Consider the following 17797-nt stretch of genomic DNA (forward strand, 5'->3'; position numbering starts at 1 on the left):
TATGTTCTAAAGCCCTTTTTGTCGTGTATTAGTGGCAAAAGTAAAATATATTTGCCGTTCAGCGTTGCAGTTATATGTTCTAAAGCCTTCTGTGGCGTGTATAAGTGGAAAAAAATAAGGGGCCTATTTGCCATTCAGCGGTGCAGTTATATGTTCTAAAGCCCTTTTTGTTGTGTATCAGTGGCAAAAGAAATATATATTTCCTGTTCAGCAGTGCAGTTATATGTTCTAAAGCATTTTGTGGCATGTATAAGTGGAATAAAATAAGGGCCTGTTTGCCGTTCAGAGGTGCAGTTATATGTTCTAAACCTTTTTGTGGAGTGTATAAGTGAAAAAAAGAAAAATATATTTGCCCTTCAGCGGTGCAGTTATATATTCTAAAGCCCTTTTTTGTGTGTATTAGTAGGGGGGGGGGGAGGGCTTATTAGCCGTTGTGTGGTGAAATGAGGAAATTACTGACTTTTTTGGAATGTTTCAATTACCTTTTTATTTATTTGATCTAACACTATGTCAGACAGAGAAGTACCAGGCCCTGCACAGGGGAGTGGCAGAGGCCTAAATGTTTCTGGCGCAGGCACAGGTCGCAGCAGAGTAAAAGGTCGTGGCAGCAGGGGTCACTTCGAGAGGCCTGAGCTTCCAGTGTCAGCTAGCGGCCGTGTCGTGACCAGCAACCCAGCTGTTCTTGAATGGTTGACTCAATCTTCGACTTCGTCGCAAGTGACATCAGACACCCCAGCCAAGAGTCGTGCGTTCGTCAGACACAACCCTTAGTTGGCATGGCCCGGGAGCAGGCCCTGTGCCCTCACCTCTCCTCAACCTGCCTATGTCCTTTTCTGTTCCCTCAGCCAGAGAAGAATTGTATGCTGTGGGCTCAGCTCCACTATACATTAAGGACGAACTACTAGAAGACAGTCAGCAGCTACTGGCAAGCCAATATGTGGAGGAGACATCCGCTGCTTCCTCCACTAGGTGGGCAAGTAGTGATGAGGAGAGTGGCGTGGGAGCTGGTGTTGGGAGCGGTCAGGTTAATGACCCAGAAACGGTTGAGGAGGACATCAGTGACGTGCAGACAGAACTCGATGATGATGATGTAGCTGATTGCACTTGAGAGCCGGGTGACGATGGGGCATCATCATCATCGGGAGAAGAGGGAGGCAGCTTGCCTGTGAAGCAGCGGCGGAGCCAGCAAGTCGCTAGCGTGGCCGGGAGTCAGCAGGGTGGCGGCAGTGGGAGGTCGGGAGCCAAACATGCCTGAAGTAGACCACCTGCTTCGCAGGAGCCTATCTGCCCGGGAAGTAGCGGTGCACGGGTTCACGAAGGCAGCGGTGGTAGCAGTCATTTAGTGCGTAGTGTTGGGGGTAAAATTACCTACTCGGCGGTGTGACAGTTTTTTGTTAATTAAAAATCTATATTAAAAAAATTTATATAATAATAATAAATTGATAAAATACAGTACAGACCAAAAGTTTGGACACACCTTCTCATTCAAAGAGTTTTCTTTATTTTCATGACTATGAAGGCATCAAAACTATGAATTAACACATGTGAAATTATATACATAACAAACAAGTGTGAAACAACTGAAAATATGTCATATTCTAGGTTCTTCAAAGTAGCCACCTTTTGCTTTGATTACTGCTTTGCACACTCTTGGCATTCTCTTGATGAGCTTCAAGAGGTAGTCCCCTGAAATGGTCTTCCAACAGTCTTGAAGGAGTTCCCAGAGATGCTTAGCACTTGTTGGCCCTTTTGCCTTCACTCTGCGGTCCAGCTCACCCCAAACCATCTCGATTGGGTTCAGGTCCGGTGACTGTGGAGGCCAGGTCATCTGACGCAGCACCCCATCACTCTCCTTCATGGTCAAATAGCCCTTACTTTCAAAGTTTTCCCAATTTTTCGGCTGACTGACTGACCTTCATTTCTTAAAGTAATGATGGCCACTCGTTTTTCTTTACTTAGCTGCTTTTTTCTTGCCATAATACAAATTCTAACAGTCTATTCAGTAGGACTATCAGCTGTGTATCCACCTGACTTCTCCTCAACGCAACTGATGGTCCCAACCCCATTTATAAGGCAAGAAATCCCACTTATTAAACCTGACAGGGCACACCTGTGAAGTGAAAAACATTTCAGGGGACTACCTCTTGAAGCTCATCAAGAGAATGCCAAGAGTGTGCAAAGCAGTAATCAAAGCAAAAGGTGGCTACTTTGAAGAACCTAGAATATGACATATTTTCAGTTGTTTCACACTTGTTTGTTATGTATATAATTTCACATGTGTTAATTCATAGTTTTGATGCCTTCATAGTCATGAAAATAAAGAAAACTCTTTGAATGAGAAGGTGTGTCCAAACTTTTGGTCTGTACTGTATGTATACAGTATAAAATATACTCCACAATGTATATAAATAAATAACTCAGACAATCATAGGATGTTTGGAATAGGATGAAGTAAATCTTCTGGTAAAACCAATCAATATGACTGTCCAATATATGACGTCCCGATATATTCCTAAAATACTGTAATAGAGATTTAAATGGATAGCTTGTTGTATGCAGTCAATAATAACACCTGGTACAAACACTTATCCGCAGCTAATGTCAAACACAGATACAAAGTTGCACTCTTGTGGTTAATAACAATGAAGTTCCATATGCTGCTGGCAAAGTTGTCAGTTGTCACAACAATTGTGCTAAAACTTGCTTTAAAACACAGTTCTTGATTTTTTTTAAGAGAACAGACTTTTCCACATATGGCAAATGTGGTTCCAAATTTTAACAGTGGCGCAGTCTATCAGTGGGTTACTTACTGTTTGTAGATCCGAAGCGGGGTCTCGCAGCTGCCGTGGTGTCCCACGTGTGTTTGCGCTCCAAATGCGATCTTATAATCCTCCCCATTAGTATGTTATTGCCATGCGGTTTCTATGCGTTTTTTATGCGTTTTTATTCTATTTAGTTAGAATTTGCACTCTGAACTGTGGACCATATTGATCTATGGTATTTTACTATTATATCATGTTTTCTATGCATTTGGAGGCTAATACATGATCTCTTTTTGGGTTTTCAATATAATAAAAACCAATATATTTGTATATAAAAAGACAATATAAATGCAAAACAATATATATGAAAATAGAAAGACAATATATATGAAAAAACAGAATGAGTATGAAAAAACAATGGCTTTCAAATGATGCACCTCAAAGGTGAAAAAATTTTAAGCTAAAAATTGGAGATGAAAATTTTTGAGATAAAATTTTTGGATAAAAATTACTTGATAATATACAGTATTACTTGATAATAAATTACTTTTGATAGTAGTGTGAAATTGGGGGAGCCCGTCACTAAGGAGGGATCGGAGTGCTGATAGACAACCGGACGCCGATTCCTCATCAGCAACGGGCACCGCCCATATCTACAAGAATCCAAAAATTTCCATTTCAGCATTAAGTCCCAATGGTTGGAGGGTTTCTAATTCAAACATTCTCCTTGATTCGAGTCGGCACATTTTATGTATATGATTTCCACCTCTCCAACCTGTTGGGACTTTTTCTAATGCTGCATATTTTAAATCAGTGGGATTTCGATTGTGTGTAATCTTTGAAATGTTTGGAAAATGAATGATTTTCATAGCCATTTTTGATGTTAGAAATGTGTTCTGCAATACGTTTTTTCAGTGGTGTCTTAGTTCTTCCCACATATTGTTTATTGCATGGGCATTGTATAATATATATAACACTACTAGTGTTACAGGTTAAAAAATCTTTCATCATGTGTACATGGTTATTGCACGTGGATTTGAATGTACCGTATCTGTTCTTCTTGGGAATGTTCTCAGTGTCACGGAACCATGAACCAGACGTACAACAAGGGATAAGTGAAAATAAGAAGGCTTTATTGAAAATAAAGCTGTAAAGCAAAAGTCCAAACGGATGGCGAAACCGAAGCAGAGTCTTTGCGAAGCCAGAGGTCAGGAACCAGAAGGGTAGTCAGACGAAGCCAGGATCAGGAACCAGCAGGGTAGTCAGACGAAGCCAGGATCAGGAACCAGCAGGGTAGTCGGACGAAACCAGGATCAGGAACCAGCAGGGTAGTCGGACGAAACCAGGATCAGGAACCAGAAGCAGCAGCAGTCTAGAAGCATGTGAACACAGGAGGACCAAGCAAGGAACTGAAGCCACAGACCTCCTATATATATGAGCTGGGCATCCAGCTCCTCCCAGTAGGAAGGAGGAGCCGCAGGGTGGGAGGCTACAAGAAACCCAGAAACCAAGATGGCCGCCAGCACATGTCAAACGAAGGAGAACAGCAAGAAGGTAAGACCATGACAGTACCTCCCCCTCAAGGGCCCCTCCTCCGCGGAGTAAAGAACGGTTTCTAAGGGAAGCGTGCGTGGAAGGCTCGGAGCAAGGCAGGAGCATGGACATCTGCGGAGGGAACCCAGGAACGCTCCTCTGGACCATAACCACGCCAATGGACCAAAAACTGCACCCGACCGCGGACCAGGCGTGAGTCCAGGATATTGCTCACCTCATACTCCTCACGATTACCCACTTGGACCGGACGAGGCCGAGGAACCGAGGAAGTGAAACAATTACACACCAGTGGCTTCAACAGGGAGACATGAAACACTTTGGAGATCCGCATGCCAGGAGGAAGCGCAAGGGCATAGGCTACCGGGTTTACCCTGCAAAGCACTCGGAAGGGACCAACAAAGCGAGGCGCCAGCTTGGGAGTGGGCACTCGAAGGTTGAGGTTGCGGGTGGACAACCATACACGGTCTCCGACCTGGTAGGAAGGAGCAGGCGCTCGTCTGCGATCAGCCTGGAGTCTCTGGCGCTGCGCAGAGACCTCAAGGGACTTCTGGATCAGTACCCAAGAAGCACGTAGGACGGAAAGGTGATCCTCCACAGCCGGAATATCCTGGGGAGAGAATACCTCCGGTAACACGGCAGGTTGGAACCCATAATTGGCCCTGAAGGGAGACGTCCCAGAGGAAGAGTTCACCGCCGTGTTCCTGGCAAAATCAGCCCAAGGCAGGAGGTCAACCCAATTGTCTTGGTGATCGGAGACATAGCAACGAAGGAATTGCTCCAAGGCCTGATTGGATCGTTCTGCGGCCCCATTGGACTGAGGGTGGTAGGCCGAGGAGAAGGAGAGATGAATCCCCAACTGGGAGCAAAAGGCGCGCCAGAACCTGGACACAAACTGACTCCCCCGATCCGACACAATCTCCTTGGGCAAACCGTGCAACCGGAAGACCTCCCTGGCAAAAATCGTGGCCAACTCTTGTGCAGAGGGTAACTTCTTGAGAGGAACACAGTGGCACATTTTGGAAAACCGATCCACAATCATGAGAATGACCATATGGCCTCGGGATGCAGGGAGGTCCACAATGAAATCCATCCCCAGGTGTGACCATGGGCGCTCCCCGGTGGCTATGGGTTGCAGAAGGCCCAACGGAAGGTGCCGAGGGGACTTACTCTGGGCACAAACGGAGCATGCCGCTACATATGCGGCGATGTCGGAACGTAGGGAAGGTGTCATGGTCTTACCTGCTTGCTGCTCTCCTTCGTTTGACATGTGCTGGCGGCCATCTTGGGGTCTGGGTTTCTTGTAGCCTTCCACCCTGCGGCTCCTCCTTCCCCTGGGAGGAGCTGGATGCCTAGCTCATATATATAGGAGGTCTGTGGCTTCAGTTCCTTGCTTGGTCCTCTTGTGTTCACATGCTTCTAAGACTGCTGCTGCTTCTGGTTCCTGATCCTGGCTTCGTCTGACTACCCTGCTGGTTCCTGATCCTGGCTTCGTCTGACTACCCTGCTGGTTCCTGATCCTGGCTTCGTCTGACTACCCTGCTGGTTCCTGATCCTGGCTTCGTCTGACTACCCTTCTGGTTCCTGACCTCTGTCTTCGCAAAGACTCTGCTCGGTTTCACCATCCGTTTTCAATAAAGCCTTCTTATTTTCATTTATCTCTTGTTGTACGTCTGGTTCATGGTTCCGTGACATTAGGACCAAGCCATGAATTCTGACGGTACAGGGCCATCCTCGCTACCCACGCTGGTTGCCAGACTTGATCAGCAGGATCACCTGTTGGGTCGGTTCGCTGTGGCGTTGCAAACCCTGCTTGAACGCACGGCTCATTTCGCTCCCGTTGCCGATGGGTCGGTTGTCGCTCCTGGGCTCGCTCCTACTGCCGCTCCGGTTGTTGCGCCAGAGTCTACCCCGACACCTGTTGTTTACGCCTGCGGTGTGTCAGGGTATGACCGGTTCTGCCCCTCTTCCACAGCGCTTTGGGGGAGAGCCAACTCAGTGCCGAGGTTTCCTTAACCAGGTGGGCATTTATTTCGAGTTGCTGCCACATGCCTTTCCTACTGAGAGATCAAAGGTGGGCTTCTTGATCTCGCTGCTCTCGGACAAGGCCTTGGCCTGGGCCAGCCCTTTATGGGAGAACAACAATCCGGTGGTTGCCGAGTTTTCCGGTTTTGTTGCTTCTCTTCGGAAGGTATTCGATGTGCCGGCTCGTGCTGCCTCTGCTGCGAAGCTCCTTATGTCCATCAGACAGGGTTCACGATCGGTAGCTGAATACGCCATTGAGTTTCGTACCCTGGCAGCAGAGGTGGGCTGGAATAATGAGGCTCTGGTCGCTGCTTTCTCTCATGGTCTCTCGGATGCCTTGAAGGATGAGGTTGCAGCTAAGGACCTACCAGTTGAGCTCGAGTCTCTTATTTCTTTCCTGATTTTGATTGACACCAGACTCAGGGAGAGACCTTCCTTTAAGGAGAACCTGCGGAGGTCTTCTAACAGATTGGTGCCTACGTTTGCTGTCCCACCCGTGCCTCCCTCTCCTTCCACGCCTCCTGGGGATGACTTGTCTGGGGGTGAACCCATGCAGCTGGGGTTTGCTCGCCTGTCCGAGGGGGAGAGGGCACTCCGGAGACGCGAGGGCCGATGCATGTACTGTGGTCTCGGTGGGCATTTTCGGTTGGCATGTCCGAACCGTCCGGGAAACAATCGTACCCTGAGATCCTGTCGGGGGCAGATCTTGGGTGGAGTCTCCTCGTCCCCGGTTTCCCGTGTTGACAAACCACTGATCACTGTTGTCCTCTCCTGGGTCGGGGGCTCGGTGACGACCCAGGCGTTGGTGGACTCTGGTGCTGGTGGTTTGTTCATTGATAGTGTGTTCGCTGCCGCCAATTCCATTCCTCTGCAGGCTCGAGGTTCCCCACTGGCTCTTGAGGCGATAGACGGCAGACCCCTTCTGCCGCCACACGTGACTCATGAGACCCTTCCAGTGGGGATAGCCATTGGTGCCGTTCACAGAGAGTCGGTCTGCCTCCAGGTTATTTCGTCTCCACACTACTCGGTGGTCTTGGGGTACCCCTGGCTCCAGAAGCATAATCCGACTTTCGATTGGAGATCGGTCGAGATCCTCTCGTGGTCACCGCAGTGTGGGGCTAGTTGCATCCATGGGTCTGTCAAGTTGCTGTGTACTTCCTCGGACTCTCTGTTGCCTCCTGAATACGAGGAGTACCGGGATGTATTCGATAAGGTGCGCGCGGTTGCCCTACCTCCGCACCGCCCATACGATTGTGCCATAGAGTTACAATCTGGTGCCGTTCCTCCTCGTGGCAAAGTCTATCCACTGTCGGTAGCGGAGAATGAGGCCATGGAGGAGTACGTGAGGGAGGCGCTTTCACGCGGACACATTCGCAAATCTTCGTCCCCGGCAGGGGCTGGATTTTTCTTTGTGAAAAAGAAGGGCGGTGAGTTGAGGCCTTGCATCGATTACAGGGGTCTCAATCGCATCACGATCAAGAACGCTTACCCGATACCCTTGATTTCCGAGCTGTTCGATCGCCTTAAAGGGGCCACGGTCTTTACCAAACTCGACCTGAGGGCGGCGTATAACCTGGTAAGGATCAAGGCGGGCGATGAGTGGAAGACCGCGTTTAACACCAGGACCGGTCATTACGAATCCTTGGTTATGCCCTTTGGGTTGTGCAATGCGCCCGCAGTCTTTCAGGAATTCATCAACGATGTTTTCCGTGACCTGTTGCAGCAGTGTGTGGTAGTCTATTTGGATGACATCTTGGTATATTCTGAATCCATGGAGGCCCACATTCTGGATGTCAGACGAGTGTTGCAACGGTTACGAGAGAACAAGCTGTTCGGTAAGCTTGAGAAATGCGAATTTCACCGATCCCAGGTAACCTTCTTAGGTTACATCATTTCCGCTGAGGGGTTCTCCATGGATCCTGAGAAGGTTTCGGCTGTCTTACAGTGGCCCCAGCCCAGTGGTCTTCGTTCCCTGCAGCGCTTTTTGGGCTTCGCCAATTATTATCGGAAGTTCATCAGGGACTTTTCCATGCTGGCCAAGCCTCTCACGGATCTGACCAGGAAGGGCAGTAATTCCCAGGTCTGGCCGCTCGAGGCCATCCGAGCTTTTGAGGCCCTAAAGTCCGCCTTTGTGTCGGCTCCGATTCTGTCGCATCCCAACCCTGGGTTGCCCTTTGTCCTCGAGGTGGACGCGTCTGAGACGGGAGTAGGCGCCCTTCTGTCTCAGCGTAGAACACCAGAGGGTCCTCTGCTTCCTTGTGGGTTTTACTCCCGGAAACTGTCTTCCGCGGAGTGCAACTATCAGATTGGTGACAGGGAGTTATTGGCCATCGTGCAGGCCCTCAAAGAATGGAGGCACTTGCTCGAGGGTTCGGTGGTTCCGGTTCTCATCCTGACGGACCACAAGAATCTGACCTACCTTTCTGAGGCCAAGAGATTGACACCACGTCAGGCCAGATGGGCTCTGTTCTTGTCACGTTTTAATTACGTGGTCTCCTACCTACCCGGTTCCAAGAACATCAGGGCGGATGCCTTATCACGGCAGTACTCCGAGCTGTCCAGGGAGGAGTCGATTCCGACTTCGGTCATACCTCCGAATCAGATCCTGGCCGCCATTCGCACCAGCCTGACCTCTCCCCTGGGTGAGCAGATTTTGGCGGCTCAATCTGGTGCTCCCTCTGGGAGACCCAACGGCAGATGTTTTGTGCCTGAGGAGTTGCGCACTCGGTTGTTGCGAACCTACCATAACTCCAAGACCGCGGGGCATCCTGGAAAGAATCAGCTGTCCTGGGCTGTTTCACGTCTGTTCTGGTGGCCTTCCCTACGTTCCGACATCGCCGCATATGTAGCGGCATGCTCCGTTTGTGCCCAGAGTAAGTCCCCTCGGCACCTTCCGTTGGGCCTTCTGCAACCCATAGCCACCGGGGAGCGCCCATGGTCACACCTGGGGATGGATTTCATTGTGGACCTCCCTGCATCCCGAGGCCATACGGTCATTCTCATGATTGTGGATCGGTTTTCCAAAATGTGCCACTGTGTTCCTCTCAAGAAGTTACCCTCTGCACAAGAGTTGGCCACGATTTTTGCCAGGGAGGTCTTCCGGTTGCACGGTTTGCCTAAGGAGATTGTGTCGGATCGGGGGAGTCAGTTTGTGTCCAGGTTCTGGCGCGCCTTTTGCTCCCAGTTGGGGATTCATCTCTCCTTCTCCTCGGCCTACCACCCTCAGTCCAATGGGGCCGCAGAACGATCCAATCAGGCCTTGGAGCAATTCCTTCGTTGCTATGTCTCCGATCACCAAGACAATTGGGTTGACCTCCTGCCTTGGGCTGAGTTTGCCAGGAACACGGCGGTGAACTCTTCCTCTGGGACGTCTCCCTTCATGGCCAATTATGGGTTCCAACCTGCCGTGTTACCGGAGGTATTCTCTCCCCAGGATATTCCGGCTGTGGAGGATCACCTTTCCGTCCTACGTGCTTCTTGGGTACAGATCCAGAAGTCCCTTGAGGTCTCTGCGCAGCGCCAGAGACTCCAGGCTGATCGCAGACGAGCGCCTGCTCCTTCCTACCAGGTCGGAGACCGTGTATGGTTGTCCACCCGCAACCTCAACCTTCGAGTGCCCACTCCCAAGCTGGCGCCTCGCTTTGTTGGTCCCTTCCGAGTGCTTCGCAGGGTAAACCCGGTAGCCTATGCCCTTGCGCTTCCTCCTGGCATGCGGATCTCCAACGTGTTTCATGTCTCCCTGTTGAAGCCACTGGTGTGTAATCGTTTCACTTCCTCGGTTCCTCGGCCTCGTCCGGTCCAAGTGGGCAATCGTGAGGAATATGAGGTGAGCAATATCCTGGACTCACGCCTGGTCCGCGGTCGGTTGCAGTTTTTGGTCCATTGGCGTGGTTATGGTCCAGAGGAGCGTTCCTGGGTTCCCTCCGCAGATGTCCATGCTCCTGCCTTGCTCCGAGCCTTCCACGCACGCTTCCCTCAGAAACCGTTTTGTGCTCCGCGGAGGAGGGGCCCTTGAGGGGGAGGTACTGTCATGGTCTTACCTGCTTGCTGCTCTCCTTCGTTTGACATGTGCTGGCGGCCATCTTGGGGTCTGGGTTTCTTGTAGCCTTCCACCCTGCGGCTCCTCCTTCCCCTGGGAGGAGCTGGATGCCTAGCTCATATATATAGGAGGTCTGTGGCTTCAGTTCCTTGCTTGGTCCTCTTGTGTTCACATGCTTCTAAGACTGCTGCTGCTTCTGGTTCCTGATCCTGGCTTCGTCTGACTACCCTGCTGGTTCCTGATCCTGGCTTCGTCTGACTACCCTGCTGGTTCCTGATCCTGGCTTCGTCTGACTACCCTGCTGGTTCCTGATCCTGGCTTCGTCTGACTACCCTTCTGGTTCCTGACCTCTGGCTTCGCAAAGACTCTGCTCGGTTTCACCATCCGTTTTCAATAAAGCCTTCTTATTTTCATTTATCTCTTGTTGTATGTCTGGTTCATGGTTCCGTGACAGAAGGCCACCAGAACAGACGTGAAACAGCCCAGGACAGCTGATTCTTTCCAGGATGGAGTTATGGTAGGTTCGCAACAACCGAGTGCGCAACTCCTCAGGCACAAAACATCTGCCGTTGGGTCTCCCAGAGGGAGCACCAGATTGAGCCGCCAAGATCTGCTCACCCAGGGGAGAGGTCAGGCTGGTGCGAATGGCGGCCAAGATCTGATTCGGAGGTATGACCGAAGTCGGAATCGACTCCTCCCTGGACAGCTCGGAGTACTGCCGTGATAAGGCATCCGCCCTGATGTTCTTGGAACCGGGTAGGTAGGAGACCACGTAATTAAAACGTGACAAGAACAGAGCCCATCTGGCCTGACGTGGTGTCAATCTCTTGGCCTCAGAAAGGTAGGTCAGATTCTTGTGGTCCGTCAGGATGAGGACCGGAACCACCGAACCCTCGAGCAAGTGCCTCCATTCTTTAAGGGCCTGCACGATGGCCAATAACTCCCTGTCACCAATCTGATAGTTGCACTCCGCGGAAGACAGTTTCCGGGAGTAAAACCCACAAGGAAGCAGAGGACCCTCTGGTGTTCTACGCTGAGACAGAAGGGCGCCTACTCCCGTCTCAGACGCGTCCACCTCGAGGACAAAGGGCAACCCAGGGTTGGGATGCGACAGAATCGGAGCCGACACAAAGGCGGACTTTAGAGCCTCAAAAGCTCGGATGGCCTCGAGCGGCCAGACCTGGGAATTACTGCCCTTCCTGGTCAGATCCGTGAGAGGCTTGGCTAGCATGGAAAAGTCCCTGATGAACTTCCGATAATAATTGGCGAAGCCCAAAAAGCGCTGCAGGGAACGAAGACCACTGGGCTGGGGCCACTGTAAGACAGCCGAAACCTTCTCAGGATCCATGGAGAACCCCTCAGCGGAAATGATGTAACCTAAGAAGGTTACCTGGGATCGGTGAAATTTGCATTTCTCAAGCTTACCGAACAGCTTGTTCTCTCGTAACCGTTGCAACACTCGTCTGACATCCAGAATGTGGGCCTCCATGGATTCAGAATATACCAAGATGTCATCCAAATAGACCACCACACACTGCTGCAACAGGTCACGGAAAACATCGTTGATGAATTCCTGAAAGACTGCGGGCGCATTGCACAACCCAAAGGGCATAACCAAGGATTCATAATGACCGGTCCTGGTGTTAAACGCGGTCTTCCACTCATCGCCCGCCTTGATCCTTACCAGGTTATATGCCGCCCTCAGGTCGAGTTTGGTAAAGACCGTGGCCCCTTTAAGGCGATCGAACAGCTCGGAAATCAAGGGTATCGGGTAAGCGTTCTTGATCGTGATGCGATTGAGACCCCTGTAATCTATGCAAGGCCTCAACTCACCGCCCTTCTTTTTCACAAAGAAAAATCCAGCCCCTGCCGGGGACGAAGATTTGCGAATGTGTCCGCGTGAAAGCGCCTCCCTCACGTACTCCTCCATGGCCTCATTCTCCGCTACCGACAGTGGATAGACTTTGCCACGAGGAGGAACGGCACCAGATTGTAACTCTATGGCACAATCGTATGGGCGGTGCGGAGGTAGGGCAACCGCGCGCACCTTATCGAATACATCCCGGTACTCCTCGTATTCAGGAGGCAACAGAGAGTCCGAGGAAGTACACAGCAACTTGACAGACCCATGGATGCAACTAGCCCCACACTGCGGTGACCACGAGAGGATCTCGGCCGATCTCCAATCGAAAGTCGGATTATGCTTCCGGAGCCAGGGGTACCCCAAGACCACCGAGTAGTGTGGAGACGAAATAACCTGGAGGCAGACCGACTCTCTGTGAACGGCACCAATGGCTATCCCCACTGGAAGGGTCTCATGAGTCACGTGTGGCGGCAGAAGGGGTCTGCCGTCTATCGCCTCAAGAGCCAGTGGGGAACCTCGAGCCTGCAGAGGAATGGAATTGGTGGCAGCGAACACTTTATCAATGAACAAACCACCAGCACCAGAGTCCACCAACGCCTGGGTCGTCACCGAGCCCCCGACCCAGGAGAGGACAACAGTGATCAGTGGTTTGTCAACACGGGAAACCGGGGACGAGGAGACTCCACCCAAGATCTGCCCCCGACAGGATCTCAGGTGCGAGCGTTTCCCGGACGGTTCGGACATGCCAACCGAAAATGCCCACCGAGACCACAGTACATGCATCGGCCCTCGCGTCTCCGGAGTACCCTCTCCCCCTCGGACAGGCGAGCAAACCCCAGCTGCATGGGTTCACCCCCAGACAAGTCATCCCCAGGAGGCGTGGGAGGAGAGGGAGGCACGGGTGGGACAGCAAACGTAGGCGCCAATCTGTTAGAAAACCTCCGCAGGCTCTCCTTAAAGGAAGGTCTCTCCCTGAGTCTGGTGTCAATCAAAATCAGGAAAGAAATAAGAGACTCGAGCTCCACTGGTAGGTCCTTAGCTGCAACCTCATCCTTCAAGGCATCCGAGAGACCATGAGAGAAAGCAGCGACCAGAGCCTCATTATTCCAGCCCACCTCTGCTGCCAGGGTACGAAACTCAATGGCGTATTCAGCTACCGATCGTGAACCCTGTCTGATGGACATAAGGAGCTTCGCAGCAGAGGCAGCACGAGCCGGCACATCGAATACCTTCCGAAGAGAAGCAACAAAACCGGAAAACTCGGCAACCACCGGATTGTTGTTCTCCCATAAAGGGCTGGCCCAGGCCAAGGCCTTGTCCGAGAGCAGCGAGATCAAGAAGCCCACCTTTGATCTCTCAGTGGGAAAGGCATGTGGCAGCAACTCGAAATAAATGCCCACCTGGTTAAGGAAACCTCGGCACTGAGTTGGCTCTCCCCCAAAGCGCTGTGGAAGAGGGGCAGAACCGGTCATACCCCGAAACACCGCAGGTGCAACAACAGGTGTCGGGGTAGACTCTGGCGCAACAACCGGAGCGGCAGTAGGAGCGGGCCCAGGAGCGACAACCGACCCATCGGCAACGGGAGCGAAATGAGCCGTGCGTTCAAGCAGGGTTTGCAACACCACAGCGAACCGACCCAACAGGTGATCCTGCTGATCAAGTCTGGCAACCAGCGTGGGTAGCGAGGATGGCCCTGTACCGTCAGAATTCATGGCTTGGTCCTAATGTCACGGAACCATGAACCAGACGTACAACAAGGGATAAGTGAAAATAAGAAGGCTTTATTGAAAATAAAGCTGTAAAGCAAAAGTCCAAACGGATGGCGAAACCGAAGCAGAGTCTTTGCGAAGCCAGAGGTCAGGAACCAGAAGGGTAGTCAGACGAAGCCAGGATCAGGAACCAGCAGGGTAGTCAGACGAAGCCAGGATCAGGAACCAGCAGGGTAGTCGGACGAAACTAGGATCAGGAACCAGCAGGGTAGTCGGACGAAACCAGGATCAGGAACCAGAAGCAGCAGCAGTCTAGAAGCATGTGAACACAGGAGGACCAAGCAAGGAACTGAAGCCACAGACCTCCTATATATATGAGCTGGGCATCCAGCTCCTCCCAGTGGGAAGGAGGAGCCGCAGGGTGGGAGGCTACAAGAAACCCAGAAACCAAGATGGCCGCCAGCACATGTCAAACGAAGGAGAACAGCAAGAAGGTAAGACCATGACACTCAGTTTGCAACCCATGCAGATACCACATCTATGAAAACCTGATTTTTGGATTATTGATTTGACCTTTTTGTATTGTGAATTGAAAGGCAAGATTAATCTTATGACTTCCTCTCTATTTCCTTTTATTATGTCTGTGTTAAAATAAAAAAATGTTGAACGGTCCATCTCACTGACTTTCTGTAACGATATTTCCAATTCCAATAATGTAGGTGGATATTTCTTTGTCAAGAATTGATCCTTTATTTTATTAGCTTCTTGTTCAAATGTTTCTACCTTGGTACAGTTCCTCTTGATCCGTCTGAACTGGCCCATAGGAATATTCAAGAGCCATTGTGGTAAGTGGCAGCTGTCGTATAATATAAAGTTATTTTTAGACACCGGTTTCTGATATATTTTACATATTAATTAATCTTTCTTCACCAAAATCTCTAAATCCAAAAGTACCACAGAAACTTGACTCACCGTAGAAAAAAAAAGTAAATTATAGTGATTGTTATTCATTTCCTTCAAAAAAATGTCTAATAATTCTTGATTGTCTTGCCAGATGAACAAAACAACGTCGATGTAGCGACGCCAGAGCACCAGGCTTGCCCCCAGTCTCGGAGAAATGTGTCCTTCTTCCCATTGTGCCATGAACAAATTGGCATAACTGGGGGCAAACCTGCTGCCCATAGTAGTCCCTCTCGTCTGAACGTAAAAATCTGATTCAAAGTAAAAATAGTTACGGTTTATAACAAATTGGACGCCTTCCATTATATACTCAATTTGGTCTATAGGTATTTTACCGTCTTTTTGTAATTGTTTGGACATAAATTGTATACCTTGTTGACAGTCAATTATTGTGTATAGAGACTGGACGTCAAGCGTTCCAATAATCCATTTTGGGTCAAAAATTTAATTTTCAATAATCTGAATGATTTGAGTGCTGTCTTTAATATATGATTGCGTCCTTTTAACCGTGGGTTGAAGAAATGTATCTATGTATTCAGATAGATTTGCTGTTAGGGAATCAATACCTGAAATTATAGGACGTCCTAGTAGATTCCCATTCACTGGAACTTTATGTAATTTTGGTATACAGTAAAACACCAGGATTCTACATTGTGTGTTTAGTATATAATTGTATTCTTGTTCTGACAGAATGTTTGATTCCCTGCCCTTGTTACATAATTCTACAAGTTGTGTGTTATATTCTTTTGTGGCATCACATTTCATTTTTTTATATGTGTTCGTATCTGACAATTTTTTCTTGCATTCAGGTTTGCAGTGTTCAGCCTCTAAAATGACTATAGCGCCACCTTTATCCGCAGGTCTTATTACTATGTTTTGTTCCTTTTGTAGTTGTTTGATGGCGTATGTTTTATGTTCGGATAGATTGAAATAATTGTTCTTATTTTTTTATTTTTCTGATGCCCTATTCTACTGCCTGTCTAAAGGTAAACATTTCTTGGCTGATTTCTTGCCTAGGGTATTTTGTAGATTTACTTTTTAAATCAGTATGACAATATTTGCTAATATATGTAGAGTCAATTTGTTGAATCAATGTGTTTTTCATATGGTATTTTTTGAGACATAGTTTACATATAAACTGTCACGGCTGGGGATGGGGAAAACCCTCAGCCGTGCAGAGCCACGAGATGTTAATCGCTGCTTGGCCAGGACAGTAGAATTAGGGAGCTGGTCACCTCCAAATCGCATCCCTAATCTGACCCTGACTCCTAGCTACATGAGCCGACCTTGATGGTAGGAGGGCTCATGCTCCGGAACCTTGAAGTCCCTGCTAGCCCTCAGGTGGCCCTAAACTAAGAGCAGGGTAAGACGACCTGTTCCTTCTGGATATGGAGGAACAGGAGTCTCACTGGCCAAGCTGCATGGAAAAGGGGTTTCAGAAACAGACATATGGCAATGGCAGGTAAGTGCAACTAGTACCACAACTAGTACCACACACAGAGCCTGGAACCCAAGTATAAGTGCTGCTGTCCACAACAACACTAGAGACAGAGCACACACCACACAGGAACCCAGGAAACCATACGCTGCAATGAATGACAGACACCACATAACAACATTTTCATAACATCAGGTAACACATTCTATGACCACAAGGGTGGCCCTCACTGGCAGCTGGTATAAGGGACCAGGAGGGTGCCTCCAGCTTGCAACCAAGGCTGGAGTACCCCTCTGACTACTGCTCTCAGCAGAGGCTATATAGGCCCAAGTAGCCACACCCACACAGACACACCCAGTGTTCACACAACACAGAAGGGAATTAACCCTTCCAACACCAGGGAAGGGAAGACAGCAACTTAAAGGGGAATACACATACTCACACTCACCTGTTACCGCCGGCAACGGCATGCGTGGCAACCATGTCCTGCGGAACAGCCAACAGGCCGAGACACTGCCACCACATGCTCACAACACCAGACGTTGCCGCGGACAACCGCAAGTGAAGGGAGGAGTCACAGTGCATACAAACATAACCTTGTGCAAAACAGAATGGGAAGGGACACACAACTTAAAGGGGAAGTGTCAAAACATGCAAAACAACATGTTGCCACCGGCAACAAGCATGCACGGCAAAAGTGTCATGGTCCACAATAACAGACCACGACACAGCCGTGACATAAACTTTCCCACACCAAAATATGTGTCAAATTTATTAAGGGAATTGGTGGATGCAGGCCTTTGATAAATAATTGGATATGTGATTGTCACGACCATGGTCATGGTCGTGACTCCTGATCCGCATGCAGTTGCTTGCGGTTTGGTTTTTGTCAATCACATTGTGAGGGCGGCTGGATTGTTGCCTCACCTGTGGTTGCCGCTGGCAACATTATTTATGTGGCCGCATAGCAGCCTGAGCTGTTGCCTGGCAGCTTCCTATGTTGTGCATACGGTTACACCTGGCAACCTGTCTTTGTAGGTGTGCCTTTTTATATGTTTGGGGTGCACGAGGTTTGGGTGTGTGCACTGTGACATTTTCCCTTCACTTGTGGCTGCCCGAGGCAACGTGTTATATTGTGTACATGCATGGCAGTGTCTCGGCCTTCTGGCTGACTCCCAGGACACGGTTGCCACGAATGTCATTGCCTGCGGTAACAGCTGCAGTGTGATAAGTGTTTGTACACTTCCCCTGTATGTGGCTGTTTTCCCTTGCCTGGTGTAGGAACGGTTAACTCCCTTTTGTGTGTGTGAACACTGGGTGTGTCTGTGTGGGTGTGGCTACATGGGCTATTTAGCCTCTACTGAGAGCAGTACTCAGAGGGGTATTTCAGCCATGGCCTGCTGGAGTCGTCCTCCTACTTTATATCATCTGCCAGTGAGGGCCACCCTT

Source organism: Bufo bufo, chromosome 4 (assembly GCF_905171765.1).
Source record: "Bufo bufo chromosome 4, aBufBuf1.1, whole genome shotgun sequence".
Taxonomy (NCBI): Eukaryota; Metazoa; Chordata; class Amphibia; order Anura; family Bufonidae; genus Bufo; species Bufo bufo.